Source organism: Ochotona curzoniae, unplaced genomic scaffold (assembly GCF_017591425.1).
Source record: "Ochotona curzoniae isolate NIBS_2020 unplaced genomic scaffold, NIBS_Ocur_1.0 scaffold_4505, whole genome shotgun sequence".
Lineage (NCBI taxonomy): Eukaryota > Metazoa > Chordata > Mammalia > Lagomorpha > Ochotonidae > Ochotona > Ochotona curzoniae.
Window position 1 is genome coordinate 31,817,141 of NW_024467118.1, and position 23,480 is coordinate 31,840,620.

Here is a 23,480-nt window from a genome sequence, read left to right on the forward strand (position 1 = left end):
CTCAGGCTCATTAGCAGGGAGTTGACTCAGAAATAGAGCAACTAAACCTGTGCCTATATGGGATGATGCCAGTACTGCAGGCATTGGCTTAACTCTATGTCACAGTGCTGGTCCTGTGATTGTCTTTATGTAGCAAAAAGCCGAGGGGGTGACTCAAAACAAAACAAACAAACAAACAAAAAACCCTTGACTATTCTTAGCAAGTTTAGTGCATATGGAGAAGCAGCCTTAACCCTGGGGAGGAAAGGTAACATTTGGTATTTCATCCAATCACTTTAAGCGTGGGCTGAAATCTGAAAAGCAAAGAGCTCCTCCCTGTAAGTTACACTTGTCAATTCCTTGGTCATGTCCTTTCTTTTTTCTTTAAAACCCTCTGTGTGCGTGCTTACAGATTAACTTAGCATTTCTCTACAGTTCTTTACTGAGAGTAGAACTCTCTGAGTGATTGGAGGTTTGCAGATCTTGGTTCTCTGGATACTTACTTCTGTGGTGCTCTGAGGGCGTGTTACAGGGTGAGCTCTCCATCGTAGGCGGAAGGAGCTATGGTGGTGCTGTTGTACAGTCTTTGGTTGGTTTATGGTAAAAGCATGGTGCTTCCCTCTTCCCTCCTGTGGTCTCTAGACCATGTGAAGACTACAGCTGCCAGTCCAGGGAGAGTTTCTGAGATGTGCATCTCAGCCACCTCTTAGATCATTAGATGTCCTTCTCTTCCTTTTGATTTCCTATTAAACATTAGTTTGGTCGAGTTTATTATGTGATTCATGAGTGTTTGATAGGAATAAAGCACAGCCAGCCATTCTCTGGAGGTCCACAGGGCTCTGAGACTAGGAGATACCCAGATTGAGGCTATTAAAATATATGCGGAATTAAGGGAGTTTGACTTGTCCCTGCTCATTTCTCTTGCAGAGTCGTTAGTGGTACCAAGGAAAGGGTCCTTCCACCGGAGTTCATTCCTTTGAAATATTTGAAGTCATTTTCCGACTAATTCCTTGTTAGTGCAAGGCACCATTAGGTCATATTAGATAATGACTTTTTAAATTTCTCTACTGCTACATGGATGCTAATTTAAATTAAGATTTTAATTGAAGGAAGTCATGCAAAATATAATTATGGTATGCACAATGGACCTGTTTGTTCTCTCTGCTGTGAAATGACTGGAGTGAAGCTAATAGCCCTGCCCAAATGCAATCTTCTCCCCTGGAGAATAGTGTGTGGTATGTTTTAATTTCATAGAGAGGCTCTTCCTCAGGGAGCCAGTCCTCCCCCATTATGTCAAAATGTTTTGTGTATGCAGAAATTATGTATGTTGAGGAAACATGTACCTTTTAAAAAATCTATCATTGAATGTGTGAGCGTTTGTGATTTTTGATGTAGTGAAAATAAATCAGACTCTTAAAAGCTAAAAAATTAAAAACAAAAAGAAAAATGTGTGGTTGAATGCATGTCATTGCATAGGTTATAGAAGCTTGCAGTTAACTATCAGTAAGTGGGAAGTTTGTGAATTTTGACCAGTGAAGTCTGCCAAAACGTTAAAATATTCTGATAGATTATTAATCAGCTTGTTGGAACAGAGTTACAATAAATTACCATTGCAGAGTTTATGTATGTAGCATTGCTATTAGATGTATAAATACTATGTTGTTCATGCTTTCAGCACTTTTATTGGTGCAGCAGTTAGAAGGAATAAGCACTTGCGTGTGGAGGGGGATTATACAAGGAAAGCCCTTTTTTTTCCACACATGCTTGAAATACAGGGATATAAACATCTGATGTAATGAGGATTGAGGGTTGTGTATGTATAGTTACTATACCTAGGTTGGGTAAATTATAACTAATATGGATTATGTCATGAAGTACTTAGAATTTTGGATTCAGAATGGTTATGTAGTATGTATTTTATATGTTTGGGTATGTATTTATACATATATAGATGCTAGATAAAATATATGAGTTAAAAATCCAGCAACTACCAAACTTGCTGTTGAAGATTTGTTTTGCTTTGTTCTTTGAACATAGTTTGTGAGGTGGGAATTGTTCTTGCTATGCATTATTGTCTGTGTAAGAATCTAGATTTCTGGGGCGCAGCACGATGGCGCAGTGGTTAAGGTCCTCGCGTTGCATGCACCAAGATCCCATATGGACACTGGTTCTAATCCTGGCAGCCCTGCTTCCCATCCAGATCCCTGCTTGTGGCCTGGGAAAGCAGTGGAGGGTGGCCCAACCCCTTGGGACCCTGCACCCACATGGGAGATCTGGCTCCTGGCTCCTGGCTTCCTATTGGCTCAGCTCCAGCCATTGCGGCCACTTTGGACAGTTAATCATCGGACAGAAGATCTTCCTCTCTGTCTCTCTTCCTCTCTGTATATCTGACTTTCCAATAAAAATAAATAAATCTTTTTTTTTTTAAAAAAAAGAATCTGGATTTCTGCTTTAAAGATGGAGGTAGTGGCCCTCTGCCAGGAAGGATGGCACAAGAAACCCATGGTGTCTCATCTACTGCCTCACAATACCGTAGGGATTTTTTTTCCAATCCTTTCGACATCTGTACATCGACAGTGTGCCAGGTATCAAGCTTAGTTAGGACAGTCTTTGTTAATCCTTCCTGCTATTAAATTATTTTTTTACACCATGTATCAAGCATTGTGGTAAAAAGCAAAACAAAATTCTGGAAAGTTGAAAGGAAAGTTCATTATACTCATAGATTTTTGTAGGACTAGATGTTGTGGACTCAAATTTGCACAAATATTGTTAATTTTGTACATTTTCTTGTGAAAGAGGTTTTCTTTGCAGATAATAGTTTTGAGTTCTTAAAGCTTAACATGCATGTTTGTTTTCTTCCAGTCTTCTAAATAGTTTCTAGGAATCTTTTATTTTTGATATTAAAAATCTTAAATAACAGTAATTATGCATTTGTGAATTGCAGTATGATATTTCAGTATCTGTGTATAGTGTGTACTGGTCAAAACTGTTAATCAACCTTTAGGCTCCTTTACCATTAGTGTATGATTGGAGCTTTGGTGCTTTCTTCTGTGTGTTCATTCAGTATGGACAGATTATATGACCCGCTGTCTCCTACAGTAGCAACAGTGTCCAGGACTCCCTCTGTCTGCCCTGGTCCCTCCTAGCCTCTAGGAATCACTGCTTGTGTGCTAATTAAAGTGCTTGTGTGTGTGTGTGTATGTGTGGTTTTTTGTTTGTTTTTTAATGACCACATATAAGGGAGAACATGTGTTTGTCTTCCTGTGTCTGATTTTACTTAAAATGATGTCCTCCTTTTTGATCTGCTTTTCTGCAAGTGACAAGATTCCATTCTTTTATGACTGAATGTATTCTCTCTCTTTGTATCACATTTTCCTTATTCATTTCTCTGCTGGTGGACATTTTGGTTGATTTCATCTTGGCTGTTGTAAGCAGTGCTGCAGTAAATGTGATGGAGCAGCTATTTTTTTCACAGAATTTCATGTCTTTTGGATATATACCTCCTGATGGCTTTACTAGATCATGAGTTAGTTCTGTTTCCAGTTCTTTTAGGATAGCTTCAAACTGTTCTCCATAGTGGCTTCACTAGTTTACATTCCTACCAGCAGTGCATAAGGATTTCCCTTTTTCTGTATCCTTGTCACCACTTGTTGCTATTTACCTTTTTATAATAACCATGCTAACAGGGATGAGGTGATGCCTCATTCATTGTGTGTGTGTGTAAGATTTATTTATTTTTATTGGAAAGTCAGATATACAGAGAGGAGGAGAGACAGAGAGGAAGATCTTCTGTCCGATGATTAACTGCCCAAAGTGGCTGCAATGGCTGGAGCTGAGCCAATAGGAAGCCAGGAGCCAGGAGCCAGATCTCCCATGTGGGTGCAGGGTCCCAAGGCGTTGGGCCACCCTCCACTGCTTTCCCAGGCCACAAGCAGGGATCTGGATGGGAAGCAGGGCTTCCTGAATTTGAACTGGCGCCCATATGGGATCCTGGTGTGTTCAAAGTGAGGGGTCAACGTGCTCAGCCCCTCATTGTGAGTTTTGATTTGCATTTTGCTGATGGATAGTGATGTTGAATAGTTTTTCAGACATTTGTTGGCCATTTGCATTTCTTTTTTGGAGGAGCTATATAGATCCTTCACCCATTTTTAATAGGATTACTTTTTTCTCTGTTGATTTTTGGGATAATAGTCTGAATTGTAGTTCTTTGTCAGATAAGGAACCTGCAAATATTTTCTCCCATTTTACTGGATGTCTTTTTACTGTATTGTTTATTTGATGTAGAAGTTTCTGAGTTTGATATGATGCTGTTTGGTTTGCTTTTGCTGCCTGTGCTTTGAGATCTCAAAAAAAATTGCCAACAATGTATTGAAGTATTTTCTTGTGTGTTTTCTTTTTAGCAGTTTCATACTTTAATGTCCTGCATTTAGGTCTTTAATATGTTTTGGGTTGATTTCTGTATATAGTGAGAGGTTAGAATGCTTTTCTCCATTTGTATATCCAGTTTTGTCAGTGTCATTGAAAGGACTGTCGTTTCTCCAAACTACGTTCTTGGCCCCTTTGTCAAGAATCAGTTGGCTCTACATTGATTCATTTCTGAATCTTATATGTTGGTTTTTATGCCAGTACTTTTTTTGTTTTGATTACCATAAGCTTTGTAATACTCCCTGAAATTAATGTGATACCTCCAGTAGTGTATCGCCCCTCCCCCCAAACTAGGATCCCTTTGGATTTTTCTCATGCTTTGGTTGATATGATCAGTTATTAAATTAGATTCTTCCTATAATGTTCAGGGTGCCAGTTTGTGAGGGTAAATTCCATTTGTTAGAGCAGAATCAGATCACAGATAGCTCTGGAACTGAGGCCTTGCCTTGGTGTCTGGCAGTATGTGTGTCCTCAGCTTTCTGGTCCACTTGCACTACTCTTCAGTCTTGTCTTTCCCTTTCCTTGTGGGAGATCTCACCTTCCTTGTGCCTGGACTTCTGCAAGTGCTACACCTTGAAATAATTATCAATGAGATGACGTGTGGGATTTTTCATACTGCTATCTGTTTTCTTGGAGGTGACATTGACAAATTTCTAGTGTGTTCAATGCAGTGGGACCCAGTCGGGGTAAAGATCTAGCAGGAAAACCTCTCTCTACCTCTGCTGGTCCACCAGCTTCTCCCCTGTGCTGACGGAAGAACTTTCTGCCTTGGTCCAGTGGCTCCGGGGGCTCATCTTCAGGGGGATGATATCTGGGCATTTTAGAAACTTAGCCACCACCATCTGGTCTGTGATAGCAAGAAACAGTTTCTCCTTTTCAGTCCTGGGTTGGGAGGGCAGCACTTCCTTTCTAGAATACATGGCGCATCAGGAGGATCTGCCAGTTCCCCACATACGGACAGTGTTGGGCTGCAATAGGTTTTCCCCTTCTAGAGATTTTTTTTTATCCTTGAAATTCCACTGTTTTAACCTTACCTCGTGGTTTTCACCACTGTGACTGGGCATTTCTTACTGTTGGGCTTCAGAGGTGGAGCTTTTTCACCTTCTGAATATCTTGCAAAATGGGAAAGAAGTGTTTTTTTCTAATTCTGTAAAGAATGTCATTGGCATGTTAGCATATTGCATTGATTCTAGCTTGCTTTTAGGTAATATAATAATTTTTTGATATAAAGATATTTTATTTGAAAGGCAGAGTGACGGAGAGCTTTCATCTGCTGATTCACTCCCCAGATGGCCATAAGAGCCAGGGCTGGATCAGGCCAGAGCCGGGAACCAGGGCAAAGTACTTGGGCTATCTTCTGCTTTTTCAGGTACCTTTAATTATTTAGAGATTTATTGTGTTAGTTGAAAGGCAGAATGACAAAGAATGTGGACATTTGATGACACTGATTTTTCAAATTCATGATCAAGGAATATTTTCTGTAAGTCCTTGGTGATTTCTTTCATCAGCATTTTATAATTTTCATCCTCTCTGGGTTAATCTGTTCCCAAATATTTAAAATTATTTATAGTTATTGTTAATGAGATTTCCCTTACAGCAAGATTATTATTGGTGTTTAAAAAATGCTGGAGTGTTTTGATGTGTTGATTTTGCTTCCTGTGACTTGACTGAATTGGTTTTTGGTGGCATGTTTAGATTTTTTTTTTAATATATAAACTATGTCATCTACAGATGTGAATATTTTAGTTTCTTCCTTTGATAATATTTAATTTATTGGTTCCTTGATTGAAGAAACTAGGGCATTTGTTCTAAAGATGGATTGCAAAATGCATTTATTACAGGGGATACATTATCCTTATTTAGTAAGATAACAAACCTTGTTGATTTTCTTTGTAAATATTTTTGTACGGCATTCCTTACCATCCTTTTTGACATTGTCCTAATAAAAGACTTTATTGCCTTATGTTTACATTACAGCCCATAGCCTTTGTGACTAGTTCCTGGAACCCTCTAGAACAAGACTGATCTTCAAGCTTGCTCCTACTTCCTGTAACCTGTTTTTTTTTTTTTAATGTTTATTACCTGTGCTGATTTATGAATATCACCACCTAGGTCACATCTTTGATGTGTTTATCCTGGATGGTCTTCTGTTGCTTGTAATATTTGGTTTTTTTCTCTGGGTTTGAAAACTCCTTTTTCCACAGTGTACAGAAAACTGGGACCACTTCTGATTTTTTTCTGTCTCTTATGGTACCTTGCAGCTAGCTACTTCTTGACTGATTACAGTTCTATTTGTGCTAGTTCTCATAGATTCCTCATCCTCCTGTGACCCAGGTTAGAACTTTGAAGGGTGGGTGGTGAGCCTGGGATTTGGGTGTTTTGCAGAGTGTTTCAGGACAGCAGTCAGTGCACTTCACTGTGTAGAATGTAGCTTTCAGTAATGGAAATCCTTGTCCACTAGATATGTTTTCAGATTTAATTTGAAAAGTGAAAAGGGACACATATCTGCTCTTACAGTCTTTATAAACTTCTTTGGCTTCACAGCTTCTGTTTTTGTCTTTTTGGAAATTTAATTTTGATGTTTGGAGTTTGCTGCTTTCTAGTGATTTAGTATTAAGATCATATTGTGGAATACATTTGTGTTGGGAAAGGTTTCTGGAAGAATAAACCTTAAAGTTATAAGGTATGGATTAGATATTGTATAATAGAGTTCCTTGGGCCATTTTTACTTACGGATGTGTTTTGCTTGACTTGCACTTCCAGTGTTTAAGACTCAGGAGGGAGGGCTCGGTACAGTAGCCTAGTGGCTGAAGTTCTTGCCTTGCGTGCGCCAGGATCTGTAAGGTGCTGGTTCATGTCCTGGCTGTTCCACTTCCCTTGCAACTCCCTGCTTGTGGCCTAGGAAAGCAGTTAAGGACTGCCCAAAGCCTTGGGACCCTGTACTCGTGTGGGAGACCCTGAGGAGGCTTCCAGCTTCAGGCTTTGGATTGGCTCAGCTTCAGCCAGTGTGGCCATTTGAGAAGTGAACCAGTGGATGGAAGATCTTTTTCTCTGTATCTGCTTCTCTGTATACCTTCCTTTGCAATTAAAATAAAAAATGGGGAGGGTTCCTACAAAAATTCAAGTGTATAGCTTTTCTTAAACAGTTTGAGGATCTGGCAGCCCTGAGTTGACTGTTACCTCTCCAAGTCCCTAGCTGACCCCCTCCTCTTTTATGTTATATGTCGTGGGCCTCTAGACCTCTTCATTTACAACCCCTTGCTGTAGATTCTTTCTGGCTTACCTCACAAAGGTTTTCCTATCCTGACTTTGGCCCTGGGTTTTGGAATTCATACTGTTTGTTCCCCTAGGGGTGTGTGTGTGATAAAATATACATAACATGAAATCTGTCATTTTAACCATGTTTATGTATAGACAACTTAGTCTTATTAGATTCCTTTCTAATGCTGTGTAACCATCTCCAGAACTCTTCATTTTGTGCAGCTAAAAAAAAACTGTACCTGTCAACCTGCAGTTGCCCTTTCCTCCCAATTCCTAGTCCTTGGAATTTTATTTTGTTAGTATGATTTTTGAATATAAAAGAAATCCTACAATAATTGTCTTTTTAAAGATTAATTGAATTATTTGAAAGGCAGAGTTACGGAGATGGGGAGAGCCTGTTGCTGCATTCCTGAGTCTGTAGTAGCGGAGTTGGAGCTGGGACTTGAGCCCTGATGAGCACTGCCCGTGTCCCTCCCAGCTGGCATCTTGACCACTATGCAGATGTCTGCCCTTTATTTCTGTTTTTACTTTGAACTATAAATTCAAACTTCACAATATCTATTCATTTTTATATATCTGGAAATTTACATTCTTTATAAAAAAAATGTTTCCCCTTGGAAAGTTGATTTTCCCTGAAGTGTTTTGGTTGGAGTTCTTTGTTTAGCAAAATGGACTTTTAATGCAGAAATTCATGTATATGTAAATCTTCATTGAAATAAACTTTTTCCTTTCTTTTTAGAGGAGATAAACATCTACAAAACATTTTTAGAACAACTACAATAAACACTGTAAGAATCTGCATAACTGGCATTCTTGTAACTGTGCCTTTAATTTTGTTAGACTTGACATATTCCTCTGCCTAGAAATTGGCTGTCTTGGTGTTTTTGTCACGTGTGGGTGACAAATAGCTGTCTTGCTCAACTTCATTCTTTAGTGTCAGCATAGCAGAAACTCCATGTGCAAGCAGAACCTTTGCCTATTCCGTTTGTGACTCTTAGTCACTGCTCAGTCATAATCATTCTTGCAGTCTGACCTCTCTTTTGAGGGATTGGATATAAAGTACTGTAATGGGAGGAGCCTGACATTTTGTGCACATTTAGTATTATTTGATGCTAACCATTCTCATTGAGTATGTGAGTCCTGTAGGAAGACTGTTGGTGTGAAAATCTGAACACCCTGTTAGCTTTCACTTACACAAGGAAGGATGCTTAAAAGTTGTTTGTTGGGATAGAGACTGGTTCAGGATTAAGCCATAACCCTGCAGTGAACTAAGACTTTGTTCCCAGGCACTTCTGGAAGCTTCCCTTGTTTTTGGACTCTTGATTTCACCCTTATCCTTGGAATCAGACACCTTGTTCTGTGCCACCTCAGATCATTTGGGCCTCACCTCTCCCTGGAGCCTTTGATCACTTTTCAGACCTGGCTACTGCTGGCTCAGCCTCCACTCTATTCCTTTTCACCCCCGCATTATCTGACACTTTGTCTTCCCTGGGTTCCTCCTTCGCCCCTTGCATGGGACGTATTCTGCAGGAAGCTTTTTGAGCATTCCACACTGAGACATTGCTTTCGTGTGCCCTTGTCCAACTTACGGCGTCACTTGCTTACCTGTTGACAGCTTACCTGTCACAGCTTAACTGTCACAGCTGCCCCACACTGATTAGGCTTGCCTTCTTCCTTTGCCACCCAGTGTTTGATGTTAATAAATGCCTTAATTTAAAATCAGATCATAAGGGATTGGTGCTTTGGGGCAACAGGTTAAGCTACTATTTATGATGTCAGCATTCCCATATAGGCATGCATTCAAGTCCTGACTTCTCCACTTCCAGTTAGCTCCCTACTAATTACCTGTCTGATTGAAAGTAGCAGAGAATGGCCTAAGTGCTTGGCCCCTGCACCTATGGGGGAAACTTGGCTTTGACCTGGCTCAGCGCTGGCTGTTGTGGCTGTTTGTGGAGTGAACCAGTGGATGAAAGATCCCTTTCTCTCCCTCCCTCTCTCGGTAACTCTGTCTTTCGAATGAGTAAAATAAATCTTTAAAAAAATTAGGTCACAGATAGGCCTATTCTTAAAATATGTTGATTTAAAAAAAAGAATTTTTTATTTTTAGTTGAAAGGCAGATTTTGCAGAGGGTTCTTTCATCCATTGGGTCACTCCCCAAAGAGCTGCAATGGTTGGAGCTGAGCTGATCTGAAGCGAAGAGCCAGGAGCTTCTTCAGGTTTCCCACGTGGATGCAGGGGCCCATGAACTTGAGCAATCCTCTGCTGCTTTCCCAGGCCATAAGCAGGAAGTTGGATGGGAAGTGGAACAACCAGGACATGAATCAGCATCCACATATGGGTTGCTGTGCTGCAGTGGAGGATTAGCTTGCCACGCCACTTGTCACTCTGCTGGCCCAATAGAGTGTTGATTAAGTTATCAATCTCATAAGCATTAGAATGAATCTGGAACTGAGTCTGTGCCAGTATAGTTTTAACCATGATACCTTGTAGGGATAGAAAAATGCAAGAGCTGGTTGATGAAAGAGGTCTTTCAGATTTGGCTGTGAAATGTGCTTAGTATAAATGTGGACATTCACATCACCTGTTTGAGCTGCAGCTACCTTTTCTGTGAGATAAAGGTGCTAAAAATACATTCTACATTTTGCAGGATTGCATTCATTATGTAAAGTGATGGATACTTACTAGGTAGTAACTGTTACTAAAAACCCTGATTTTTTTTTCTGATTAACCATGGAGGTTTTATTTATAGAAATGTCATATTTTAAGTAATACACTTTCAAACAACACTGGCACATGCTAGTTACTCAGTAACTATTTGTTGGCTGGGTTAGACCTTTAGTACGCTGTAGCATTAAGTTTCTAATAACAAGTAGGACATTTGCCTTTGATTGATAGTGATCATGGGTGATTTAAGCTGTAGATCTGAGTGTAAAATATTGATTTCCAGATAACAACACAAGGTGTGTATTTCAGGACTTGTGGGTTTCCTGTGCAGAGCAACAATTTACATAATATTGCCTAGAGTTTGTTTCCTTTTTCTGAGCAGGAACTATTACTATCATAATATGAAGGACTTGTGGTCAAGGTCCTTGAGTACTTAGGTGTCAGTAATACAGAAACAGCTGGTGTCCAGTTCTTGAAAATACAGGGAGTGAATAGACTAGCTTTTGGATCTTCCTGTTGATGACAAGTAGCGTTTATTAGTTGGCATTATTATTGTTTGCATGGTTTAGAATGTTTTCAGAGGTTTACTTTTTTTTTTTTTAATTTTTATTATTATTTTCTCATTGGAAAGGCGGATATACAGAGAGGAGAGACAGAGAGGAAGATCTTCCGTCCGATGATTCACTCCCCAAGTGAGCGCAACGGGCCGATACTATGCCAATCTGAAGCCAGGAGCCTCTTCCGGGTCTCCCACGCGGGTGCAGGGTCCCAAAGCTTTGGGCCGTCCTCGACTGCTTTCCCAGGCCACAGGCAGGGAGCTGGAAGGGAAACGGGGCTGCCGGGATTAGAACCGGCGCCCATATAGGATCCCGGGCGTGAAGGTGAGGACCTTAACCACTTGCGCCACTGCGCCGGGCCCCAGAGGTTTACTTTTAATGTGTTGACATGGTGGCACCAGCGTGTTTCACCAGGATCCCATATTGGTCCTGGTTTGTGTCCCAGTTGCTCCAGTTCCAGTCCAATTCCCTGCTTGAGGCCTGGTAAAGTGCAGAGGATGATTCACATGCTTGGACATCTGCACTTACATGAGAGGCTGAGAAGAAGCTCCTGGCTTCAGATTGGCCAAACTGGGCCCTTGCAGCCATGTGGGGAGTGAACCAGTGAATGGAAGACCTCTGTCTCTCCTTATTTCTGTAAAATTGGCCTTTTCAAATAAACTTATTTTTATTTATAAATCTGTTTTAAAAATTACTAAGAGTATAATATAGTAAATATATAAACTAATTAATAACATAGTATTTTATTAAATTTAAAACAATTATTTGAAAGGTAGAGTTAGGAGAGGAGGAGAAAGATCTTCCATCCACTGCTTCTCTCCCCAGATGGTTTGGACAGCCAGTGATAGGCAGGCCCAAGGCGGAAGTGCAGAAATCTGTCTTTGTCTCCCACATGAGTGCAGGACCCAAGCACTTGTGCCATGCTTGCTGCCTTCCCAGTTCTATTAGCAGGGAGCTGGGTCAGAAGTTCAACAGTCTGTACTCAAACCATCATTCCTGTTGGATGGCAGCATCTGAGGCAACCCACTGTTGCACTGACTCCTGTTTTGGATCTTTTGCGAGGATACAAGTTCTTATGAAGTCTCTACAACAAAAGTTGTAGGTGCGTTGTTATCTCCATTTTCAACAGAACAGTGAGACTCAACAACATTACAGGGCTTCGCAGCAGTTCCTGATTCGTAATGGCTGGGATTTGAACTCAGGTGTGCCTGAGTGCATGGCTCAGAGCCAGATGAACTCATTGCTTCTCACTGATGTCTAAGAGTTTGTGAAAGGGTTTCTTCTGGGAGTTTAAACTTTGGAGGAAAATACAGTTAGCTAATTCAGACCAGGGCAAAACTGTAGATCGGCTGGTTATTGATTGCTATATAGTACATGCATCTCTGGCAAGGCACCTGGTAAGGCACAGGTAGATTTTATAGTAGTATATATTCAGAGTCAAATCTTAAAAACTCATATTCATTAGTTTTTTCAGCTTCTACTTATTGAGTGTAAGGGCAGTGTCACAACTGAGAAAATAGTGGTGGTCACAAAGGAGTGTGGTTATAGGCTTCGTGGAAAGTATTAGTGATCTAAGCCATTTTAGCCATTCACAATGAGATGCCAGTGAGCACCTATGATTGGAACTAGGTGGGAGATCATAGTCCTTCTCACAACTACACCAACAGAAAGTGTGTTTCTCTAACGCCTGAGTCAGCCGTTACCCACAGCTATAGGATTAGTCATCTGCCCGTTCCTGTCAGCTCAGTGGAGCCGCAGTTCTCAGAACCTGTGAAGGATAGGTAGACTAGAAGCCTCTTCTGCACGTGAGGGTCACAACAATCCCATCCTGGTTATGAGCACTTTATATGTATTAACTTATTTAATCTCTACAGAAATACTGCTCTTCTTTACATTTTATGGATAGACAAGAATGGAAAAGAGAGATTAAGTAACCTGCCCAGAGCCAAAAATTAGGCCCATCTGGCTCCACCAGACTCTGAACCAACACCCCCAAGTCGACTCTGATGGCAGTGTGGGACAGATGATGCAGGAACATGAGGGAGAGAGGAGATTGGGTCAGAGGCTGTTACGGTGATGCTGGCAAGAAAGGGGGAAGGTGCCCGGACACTGGGCATTAGGAGCCTGGAAGTCTGCACATTCACATCATGCAAAATGGCAAGTCCAGAGTGGGAGTGGAGATGTCTACCCAGGGCTTCTGTCTTCCTCTGCCTGGCAGGATCGATTCACCAGTGTCTTTCATTTGGGGCTGAGTTTTATGGTCATCTCTAGCTGCTGTTCACACCAAGACCATCTCGGTGCCCGCCATGCTGGACTCCTGCTGTCAGGGTTGCCAGATGTGTTGTGTATTGACTAGGCATCCCGTCCTAGGGTGCCTGCATGGCTCACAGCAAAGGAAATGCTCTTGCTAGCAGTCTGTTTCAGAGAACTGGGTGAAGAAGTGGGAGGAAAAGTTCTAGGTCAAGGACAGACAAACAGTGCGTGTGGATCTAGAGCATGACTTCTGCATCTGTGTGAAATGCAGCAGACACCCCAGTAAGTCCTGATTTTCTGGGTCCAGAAAGGAGGGGGTCCTGGCAGCTTAGTGAGCTCTAAAGTAAATGGCTTTGAAGCCTGTCCTTCTTGTCAAATCAGCTTTAAACATTATTTCTTCACTATCCTCATGTACACAAGGGCCCTGTCATTCTCAGGCCTGTGCCCTTTCCCAACCCACCTTAACTTTATTCAGGAGTTCACATTGCTTACTTTTCCCTCTCTCCCCTCACTGAGAGTACTGGGTCAAAGAGGATAGGAAAAGTGTGTTAAAATGATTTGTCTGCTGTGGACCTGTGATCTTAACTCATAGAGCATTTGCTGTAGACTCTGCTCACATAAAATCTCTTGCTAAAAAAACTGTATTTATTTAGAAGCATCCAGAAAGCCAACAAGGCACCTGTGACTTACTGCAATTTACAGAGTGGTACTGAGTTAGCAGACAGCAATTATTTTGGGTAAGCTGCGTTAGAGGCCACTGGAGATGACAAAACCTCCATTCCCACATGTAACTGTTGGTGCTGTGTACCAGCCAGAACCTGCTTTAAATTACCATACCCATTTGCAGCTTCCATATTGTATCAGGCAAGGTGGCTATTGAAAAATGCCATCAGAACATGCTGTCCAATGACTTACTTGTTAGTATGTTAACTATCCAAAAAGGACGCTGAAAGTTTAAAAGCAAATCTTTACATAGCTTTAGATTTCAGATTTTTTTTTTAAAAAGGAATGAGCTCTCTGTGTGTGCGTACACACACATGTATTAAGGGATTGTTAAAGGTGTCAGTTGTCTTTTATATAGACAAGGAATAATCCCTGTTGTAGAACCAGCTGATTCATCATTGCTCTCTCCATCTTCTCTTTGTTTTTCCAGTGTTTTCAGCTGTGGTGCCTTTTTTCTTGCCTTCCAGGCTGTACCCAGCTTCGTGGGCGACAGTATACCTGCCGTGTCTGTTGTCACTTCCTTTAGTTCAGCGGCCCCCTTCCCAAGGCTGCCTATTGCATGCCACTCGTTGCCATCTCACAGCTCTCCCAATCTCTTTGTGGTACCAACAGTGGGCAGGAAGGGATGGGCTCCTTGGGGTTCTGGTTGATTTTGAACCAAAATAAGAAGAAGCCAAAGGAGGCCTCTTCCCTGGGGTATATGGGAATCCTTGAATTTCTTTTTGGTTTTTCATTTCTCTTGCACAATGGATCTTGCCTGCTTTTGCCAGATCCCGACACTTCCCTTCCTCTTGAGCCTTTCTCTACCCCAAGCACTGTGCTGCCAGCTCTGAAAAGGTGACTGCGTCGGCTGGGTGCCTCCCTGGGCTCCTCTGGCCACTAAGTACCAACATTGCACACTGCTCCTCTGCTTGCATGCACTTGTGTCTTCCCCAGGGAAGGCATGGAGTGACCTGGTCCAGCCCTTGTGTGTTCCCGCCTGCTGTTTGTGGAGTCGGCACAAGTCTTCAGTGTGAAGTTTAAGTGCATTCTCTTAAATTCCACCAATTGTGTTACATGAAGCCATGTTTTTGTTTGCTTTATATTTGGACTGTGACTCTTTTGGGGGAGCTTTCTGTTTTTTTCTATAGTTTTATCTTTTGCTTTTTGTCCTTGATAATCTTGCTCAGATTCTTAGCCACACTGTTGTGTTAATTTCCCCTGAAGAGCTGTACGTCTGTCTGCTGGCTGCTCGCTAGACCTGTTGCTGTTTCTTTATTGTCTGTAATCTGAAATTAACCATCTAAGTTCATGGTCTCTTAAGGAAGCTGATAGGTAAAGGTCGAGTGCATAACATTCTGGCACAGACACAGTGCTGACAGAGAATAAACAGTAAAAGTCATGTTTGGTATTTGAGAAGAGACTTATGAGGGAAGTTATTTATTTTTTTTAGACAGGATGTAGTCATGGTTAACCTAATTCCTAGTCTCGGACTTTGATAAACATTCACTGAACGCCTGCAATTTGGCAGGCCCTGGGCTAAATTTAGGTGATGAGGCTATCCAATGAAGGAGCTAACGTGGAGGTAATGGGTACCAGGATCCCTTGTAAGCAGTTGGTTCAGCATAATGATACGTGTCATAAAGAAATGTGTTTGAGGTGTTCTGGGCACCTTACACTTTGACCCTTCATTGGTGTAATTCTCTTCGCCCAGTCAGTAAGCACAGTGGAACTGGGCTCACAATGTCCTAAGATACATAGGACATAGGTTTTTAAGAAAGCCAAAGGAGAAGTCGCTTGCTATCCACGATAGATAAGGAGAATTGAGGTGGTTGTAGGGAGATCCAGCAAACTTAGGTTGCATATTAGTGATAGCTCTGTTCAGTACAGCAGAGTATAACGAACCATCAGTCATACCTTTGCTGGGGGATTTGGAACTGGGTACCTTTAGTGCCTTGTTACTGGACTAGATCTTAACTCTAGTTCTCCCAAACGAATTTGTCGTCATAGCCAAAGGCATTCATCTTCTCTTACCTTAGAAGTGTTTTTTTCTCTGTTGGGACTTGAGGAAGCCCGAGCAAGACATTCCTTCAGTACCCTTCTCAGTTCTGAACTGAAACAGACACACGGCTCAGGAAGAGAGCAGAGATAAACACAAGTAAGAATCATTCTCTTTGGAAAACAGATTGAGGTGGCTCTAGGACATTAGGGACCTAGTCACTATTCTTTGCATTAATTTTAGTCTCATATACTCATTGTTTCTGCTTAGCATTTCTCATTTATCGCTGTCTGTCATGGGAATAAGGGCAGGTTAGCACAGACAGGGAGCAGGTAGAGGGTGCAGGCTGCCCTAAGACAAGAGTTGGATTAAGCATCTGGAAGCTGACGGTTTCAGCTTTGTACTCTGGGTGTGCTTACCCACACAGGTGTCTCTGGTGCATAACCCTCCCTGCCCCTTTTTAAACTGCATACTCTTGAGAGCAAGGGAAAAATGCTACAAGCAAAAATTCAAATCAGATCATGTTATATAAGCTTCCTCTTCACCTTTTTTTTCCCCCTTGAAACAGTGGTCTTCAACTTCTGTGTGTGTGAGAGTGGCACAGAATGTTAAGATAGGAGCTGAAGTGGTGGCTCATTGGCTAATCCTCTGCCTGCAAGTGCTGGCATCCCACATAGGTGCTGGTATTAGTTTAAGCTGCTCTACTTCCCATCTGGCTCCCTGCTTGGGACCTGGGAAAGCAGCAGCAGAGGATGGCCTAAAGCTTTGGAACTCTGCACCCTTGAGGAAAACTTTGAGGGGGCTCGTGACTTTGGGTTGGCTTAGCTCTAGCCATTTGGGAAGTGAACCAGGTGATGGGAGATCTTTCTGTCTCTCCTTCTGTTTGTAAATCTTCCTTTCCAATAAACATAAATAAATCTTAATTTAAAAAAATGTTAGGGTAGAAAGAGCCTCTTTTCAAATGAGACAGCGAGGGTTGAGTTTCAGCCTGGTCCATGCACAGGTGGTTTAGTCTGTCTGTGCTGGTATGTCTCTTACTTCTCCAAAATGGAGAGAATGAGACCTGCCTAATGGGGTTAGTGTGTGATACCTAAAATATACTGGGTGTTTACGCAGCAGTAAGAGAAGGAAAAAATTAACTAAAAGTAGAGGCATAAATGTGTAAAGTAACTGACCAACTTTACATAGCAGCTAAACGGATTCTTAGGCAGTTTTCCCCGCATCACTGTGAGGAAAGGGCATTCTGATCAACACTGAAATGTTCAGTCTGTTAAGAGGATGAGGGTTCGAAGTGACTTGTGAATTCAAAGCCAACTCTTCCGGCCTTCAGTACTGGTTACCTGTGTATTGTGTGCAATTAAACTTTAAAGTTAGGATTAATACCCTGATACATTTTTTTATTTCCAAGATTCTAAATTTGCATTCAGAAGCTTTAAATGCATTTTTCTTCTTTTCAGGGTAATACATTCAAAGATTGCTGCTGCTCTCCTTAGAGCATTTTTTACTCATTTGTAGAAAATGGTCAAGTTGATCTTGGACATGACATACTTAAGGGATTTAGGATTGTGGTTTGTTTTCCCTTCTCTGGAAATTTCTCATGCCTTTCCTCCTATCCTAGATGTTGCACAAAAGCTGTGTTTTGCTTGCTCATTAAGTAAGTTGGGGAAATCTTTTCTTTGTGTATCCTCATCCCCACCCCCATCCCTGCTTCCCAGCTTGCCCCTTTCTCCACATGGAAGGCAAGATGTACTTCCTCCAGGGTGTTTGCTGCTCAGGAAACAGGACTTGATGACAGGGCAGGGCCAAAGTACACCGGAATGGAGCTCATGTGGAGAATGCAGAGCCCTGTGCAGGGTGTAGTGAGCAACGTGGTCTTGGAGAGAGACTGTACTGTTGCTGCTGTCTTGTGACCGCCCCACCCCTACCCCTGTTCTACCCACCCCTCCATTCCCTGTTTGATATTGTCCCTCCAGCAGAGTCTTGCAGAGAGGAGGAGCCCTCCTCTCCAAATTTGGAACCCCAGGCTACTATTTAAGAGTTAACCATGAGCATGTGACTTAATCATTGGAACTGTAGTTCTCTCATTCATAAACTGAGCATGATAACAGGATATATACCGTGGGATTATTGTGGGACTTAAAGAGAATGATGGATGAGATGCACTTAGAATGGGGGTTGGGTCTTCTAAGAGCAGAAGTGTTTACTGAGTGTAGATGGAGCTCCAGTTGACCTGGCTCCCAAGCCATTCCTTCTTTGTGACATGGCACGGTGTCACACAGCACTGGGAAGCAGGCTGTGTAGGTAAGAACCCCACCTTGTTGCTGATGTAGTGGAAAAGTTTGAGGAGGTTAAGTGACTAGGGTCATACAGCCAGTGCAAGCCTAAACATAAGCTGGACAAAGGATTACTAACAAATGGTTCAGACAACTATTCTTTATAGTGTCATATCATGAACACCATATAATATCTTTGATTGTTTAAATATTTCTCATTTCATCAATTAAGTTGCTTTAAGTATATCCAGGAGTCCAGTTGTTATATCCATGTAAGGTCTGAAGACATTTGAGGTTTTCTGGAATAGTATTTACTTTAGCATAACCCTTCAGGCGCTTATGTATTATCCCATTTGAATGCTCATAATTAAGCATAATTTCCTAAAATAAATCAGTACACATTGACGTTTAGACAGATATCCAGCCTGTTGCTCAGGATGGTTAAGATACTTGCCTCCCGTATCAGAGGACCTGAGTTCAGTCCTGGATTGGGCTCTGAACTGCAGCTAACGCAGAGCCTGGGAGGCAGCAGGGATGGCTCTCGGAACTCAGTTGCTGCCGTCCATGTGGGAGACCTGGATTGCATTCTGGGCTTCTGGCTTTGTTCCCAGCTCCAGCTGTGGTTGACATTTGGGAAAGGAGCCAGTGGACGTGTAAGCTTTCTTTGTGTGTCAGCCTCACAAATAAAAATAAGTACATATTGAGCCCAGTCTGGGAGAGGTTGACCTGAATTTGAAGGGGACAGTTTTATACATCTGAACCATTAAATAAGCATTAAATGTGAGATTGTAAGTACATACTTGCCATATGAACTGGCAGATTGTCTAACTCCTCAAGGGAAATAAAAATGAATGTCTACACAAAGACTGTGAAGGGTCCTGAACGTGATTAAAGAGATGAATAGATGTATAGATGGACAACAGTGATATCAAAATGAATGACGGTAAGAATATTTACATTTAAATAGAAATGAGGTAATCCCCTTTTTTTTTTAGATTTTTCTCTTTTAAAATATTTATTTATTTATTTTTGTTGCAAAGTCAAATATACTGAGAGGAAAGACAGAGAGGAAGATCTTCTGTCCGATGATTCACTCCCCACGTGACTGCAACGGCTAGAGCTGAGCTAATCTGAAGCCAGGAGACAGGAGTTCCCTCCAGGTCGCCCATATGGGTGCAGGGTCCCAAAGCCCTGGACTATCTTCAACTGTCTTCCCAGAACACAAGCAGGGAGTTGGATGGGAAGCAAGGCCGCTGGAATTAGAACTGGCACCCATATGGGATCCCGGTGCGCTCAAGCCACGACCCTAGCCACTAGGCTACCACATTGGGCCCTAGTTTTCTTCCTTAAAAAAATTTTTTTTAAAGATTTATTTATTTTTATTAGAAAGGCAGATATACAGAGAGGAGGAGAGACAGAGAGGAAGATCTTCCGTCCGATGGTTCACTCCCCAAGTGAACCATCCGAAGCCAGGAACCAGGAGTTCTTCCAGGTCTCCCACGCAGGTGCAGGGTCCCAAGGATTTGGGCTGTTTTCAACTGCTGTCCCAGGCAACAAGCAGGGAGCTGGATGGGAAGCAGGGCCTCTGGGGTTAGAACCAGTGCCCATATGGGATCCTGGTGCGTGCAAGGTGAGAACTTTAGCCACTATGCTATCGCACCGGGCCTTGTTTAAATGTTTTAAAAATATTTATTTGATAGCTGAATGATAGATATCCATCTTCCGTCTATTGATTTCCTCTACAGAATACCTATCATAGGCAGGGTTGGGTCAGGCTGAATGAAGCCAGGAGCCAAAAATTCCATCTAGGTCTCTTATGTGGGAGTTCAAGCCCCGAATTCCTGGGCTATCATCTGCCTACCAGGGTGTGCATTACTAGAAAGCTGGATAAAAACAGTGGAGTTGCAGGCCTAGTGCGATGGCTCAATTAGCTAATCCTCCACCTCCAAGCACTGGGATGCGATGTGGGCTTCAGAGGACAAATAACTCCCATCTGAGGTTGGCACCATGGTTAGGAGCCCAAGGACTTGGGCACCACCTGCTGCTTCCCAGGCTCATTAGCAAGAATCTGACTTGGAAGGTTGGGAGTAGCTGGGACTCAAGGCAAGGTTCCCCACTGCGGGGCCCAGCTATCTCAGATGGTGGTGCAATCTGCTGCTCACCATGCCTGCTGACTTGGAGCAGTTGTAGCTCTCCCATCTTTCTCATGGGAATGCAGAATGGTACCTACATGTTGAAACAACAATTTGACTGCATTTATTAAAAAGTTAGGAAAATTAAATATATGTCTGAGTGTAAAGATATGACCCAACATGATTTGCTTGTAAGTATCAAAGAGAAATTAATGGAAAGTTGTACACAAAGACTTTCTTGAATGTTCATAGGATGCAATTAATAATAGCCCCAATCTGGAAATAAGCCATATTCCTCTTAACTGGCCAATGGAAAAGCCAGATACCATATGGCATGAAAAAAGGGGGAAATACGCTAACATGCTTTGCATGAATGAACCTCAGACATGCAAAGTGAAAGATGCCAAGTATAAAAGACTTTGTGTTGTACTTCCATTTGTATGGAATATCCAGAGAAGATGAAGATAGAAAGCAGATGAGAGTGGCTGGGCCTGTGGCCTTGGATCTGTTATCAGACATGATGGAGCCTTTTGGGGGATGGAAATGTTCCAAACATGGATCTGGGTGGTGGTTTCACGAGTCTCTGACTTTGCTAAGAGTTACTGAATTGTACATTTTGCATGACGAAATCTGAGATATATAAATTAATACTTCAATAAAACTGTTAGAACTACATAAAGATGTAGTTTTCATACCTTTAAAACTACTGAGTTTTCTGAAACATGAAAGGTGTCACTGTTAGTGAAGTTGAGGTTTTTAAAAATGCTTGCTCCTCTGTGCTTTAGAATACATGACTTCCTTGCAGCCTCAGCCGCTAGTCTGTTGGCTGATTCACACAGAGGCTGAGGGAGCATGCTATGAGGAGGTGAGTGGGATTCGAGAACCCTAATTCACCTAATGTGGACATTGCCTTGATACAGGGTTCTCTATTGCTCTTGTGGGTTTAAGTCTTCTCTGATTCTCAAAGTATTTCTTTCTAAAGCTTTGCCCTTTTTTTTTTTTCTTTTTAAATTATTTCTTGAAAGGCAGAGTTACAGAGAGAGCTTGAGAGAGCTTGGGGGAGAGAGAGAGAGAATGGGAGGCAGGAGCCAGGAAGTTCATCCGTCTCCCACATTGGTTCATGGGCCCAGGCATTTGGACTGTCTTCTGCTTTTCACTGACCTAAGCAGCGAGCTGGATTGTACATGGAGCAGTCCAGACTCAAACTGGGGCCCCCATGGGATGTTGGCACTGCAGGCTGTGACTTAACCTGCTGGATTTAAACGCAGTGCTGGCCTCAACACGTTTTTCAATGTTTCAGTTTTTTTTAACCTCAGTACAGATTTGCATGCATAGGCGATCATCCTTCCCCATCATTCTCCTGTTTGCCTATATCCCCCTCTTATTATTTGTCCCCAAACTATTACAATGACATAGTCATTTATTTCACTGTTACAAGCTTAATACCGTGGCATTACAACATAGGAAAAGGAAGAAAATAAAGTAACATAATGTAAAAGTAGAATTTAAAATAATAATGGGAATTTATCATTTGGGAATAAAAACACATATACAACTGCTATTTCCCAGTATGCTCTTCTCCCTAGTAGAGTTTATAGTTTGTGTGTGTGTGTTCTGTGTATTATTTGCTGTGTATCGGAACATATAATACTTGTCGTTTTGTGATTGACTCATTTCACTGAATATAATGGTTTCCAGCTGAGATCATTTTGTTGCAGATGCTAAGATTTTATTCTCTTTATGCCTGAGTGATATTCCATGGAGTAAATGTATCCTGTTTTCTTTCTCTATTCATGTGATGATGGACATCTGGGTTGTTTCCCTATCTTAGCTATAGGGAATTGCACTGTTATAATCATGAGGTTATAGGTACCTCTTTTGTATGCAGATTTCATTTTGTTTGAATCCATTCCCAGGAATAGAATGGCTGAATCATATAGTAGCTCTATCTTCAACTGTCTGAGGAATCTCCATACTGATTTGCTTAATCCATTGGATTAGGGTTCCTTGCCCCTTCCAAGCCAATAATTGTTTGTTGATTTCTGTATGTAGGCCATTCACACAAGAGTTAGGTGAAACCTCATTGTGGCTTTTATGTGCATTTCCCTGTTGAAGAACCTGAATATTTTTTCATATCAATTAGCCCTTGAATTTATCTTTTGAAAAATATCTCTTCGTGTCCCTTACCCATTTCCTAACTGAATTGCTTGTTTTGCAGTTACTAAGTTTCTTGAATTCTAGCTGTTGTGTATTTTGCTAATGTTTTCTCCCATTCTGTTGGTTATCTCTTCACTTTATTGACTGTTTTCCTTGCAGTACAGAGGCTTCCTAGCTTGGTGTAATCCCATTTGTTTATTTTTGCTTTCATTGCCTATGCTTTTGGCATCATCTCTAAGAAATCTTTGCTTTTGTCTGTGTCTTGCAGAGTTTTCCCAATTGTTTTCCTGTAGTGATTTGATGGTGCCAGGCTGTACGTTTAGAATCTTGATCTATTTAGAGTTGATTTCTGTATTAGGTAAAAGGTAGAGCAGTCTTGTTTCTTACTTCTGCAGGCATATATCCAGTTTCTTCAGCATCATTTCTTAAAGACTATCCTTTCTCCCTGGATTGATTTCCGTTTGTTTGTCAATTAATTGGTTATAGATGTGTGGGTTCTGGGATTTTTCTTCTGTCATTTGTCCTCAGGTCTGTTCTGTGCCAGTGTAGGCTGTTTGGTGACCACTGCCCCGTAGTACATCCTCAAGTCTGGTGTTGGGTTGCCGCCAGCCTTGTTTGTTTTGTTTGATGGCTTCAGCTGTTTGAGATCTCTTGCATTTCCAAAATTTTCTTTTGTGAGGATTTAAAATATTACCACTTTCTGATGCTAGGCTCAAATAAATCCTTCATATTTTTCTTCTTTCTGTGGTTTGATCCTTTTCTTTTAATTAATGCCCAAGGCATTCATTTATTAAATTTTCATTTTCTGTAATTTTTTTTTGCCTCCTCAAATTATTATTGACAAATGTAGTGAAAGTGTATGTTATAATAATAACTATACCATGAGGGCCAGGTGTCTTTTATTTATTTTTTTAATTACTTAGCTAGAAAAATTAACTTTTTTTTTTAGTTGACCAAAGTAGATTGTTTAAGTTTATGCAGTAAGAAAGTAAATCCACATCTGTTTTGGGGAGAAGAGAATGATAGTAATAATGCATTTAAAATTTATTTTAAAATTAAATTCCATTTGAATGTTTA

General features: G+C 41.4%; 1 protein-coding gene across 2 annotated transcripts in view; it reads left to right on the top strand.

The window, feature by feature from the left end:
- Nucleotides 1-23,480, top strand: part of KIF13B (kinesin family member 13B) — a 174,799-nt gene that overhangs the window by 21,719 nt on the left and 129,600 nt on the right. The window lies entirely within an intron of this gene.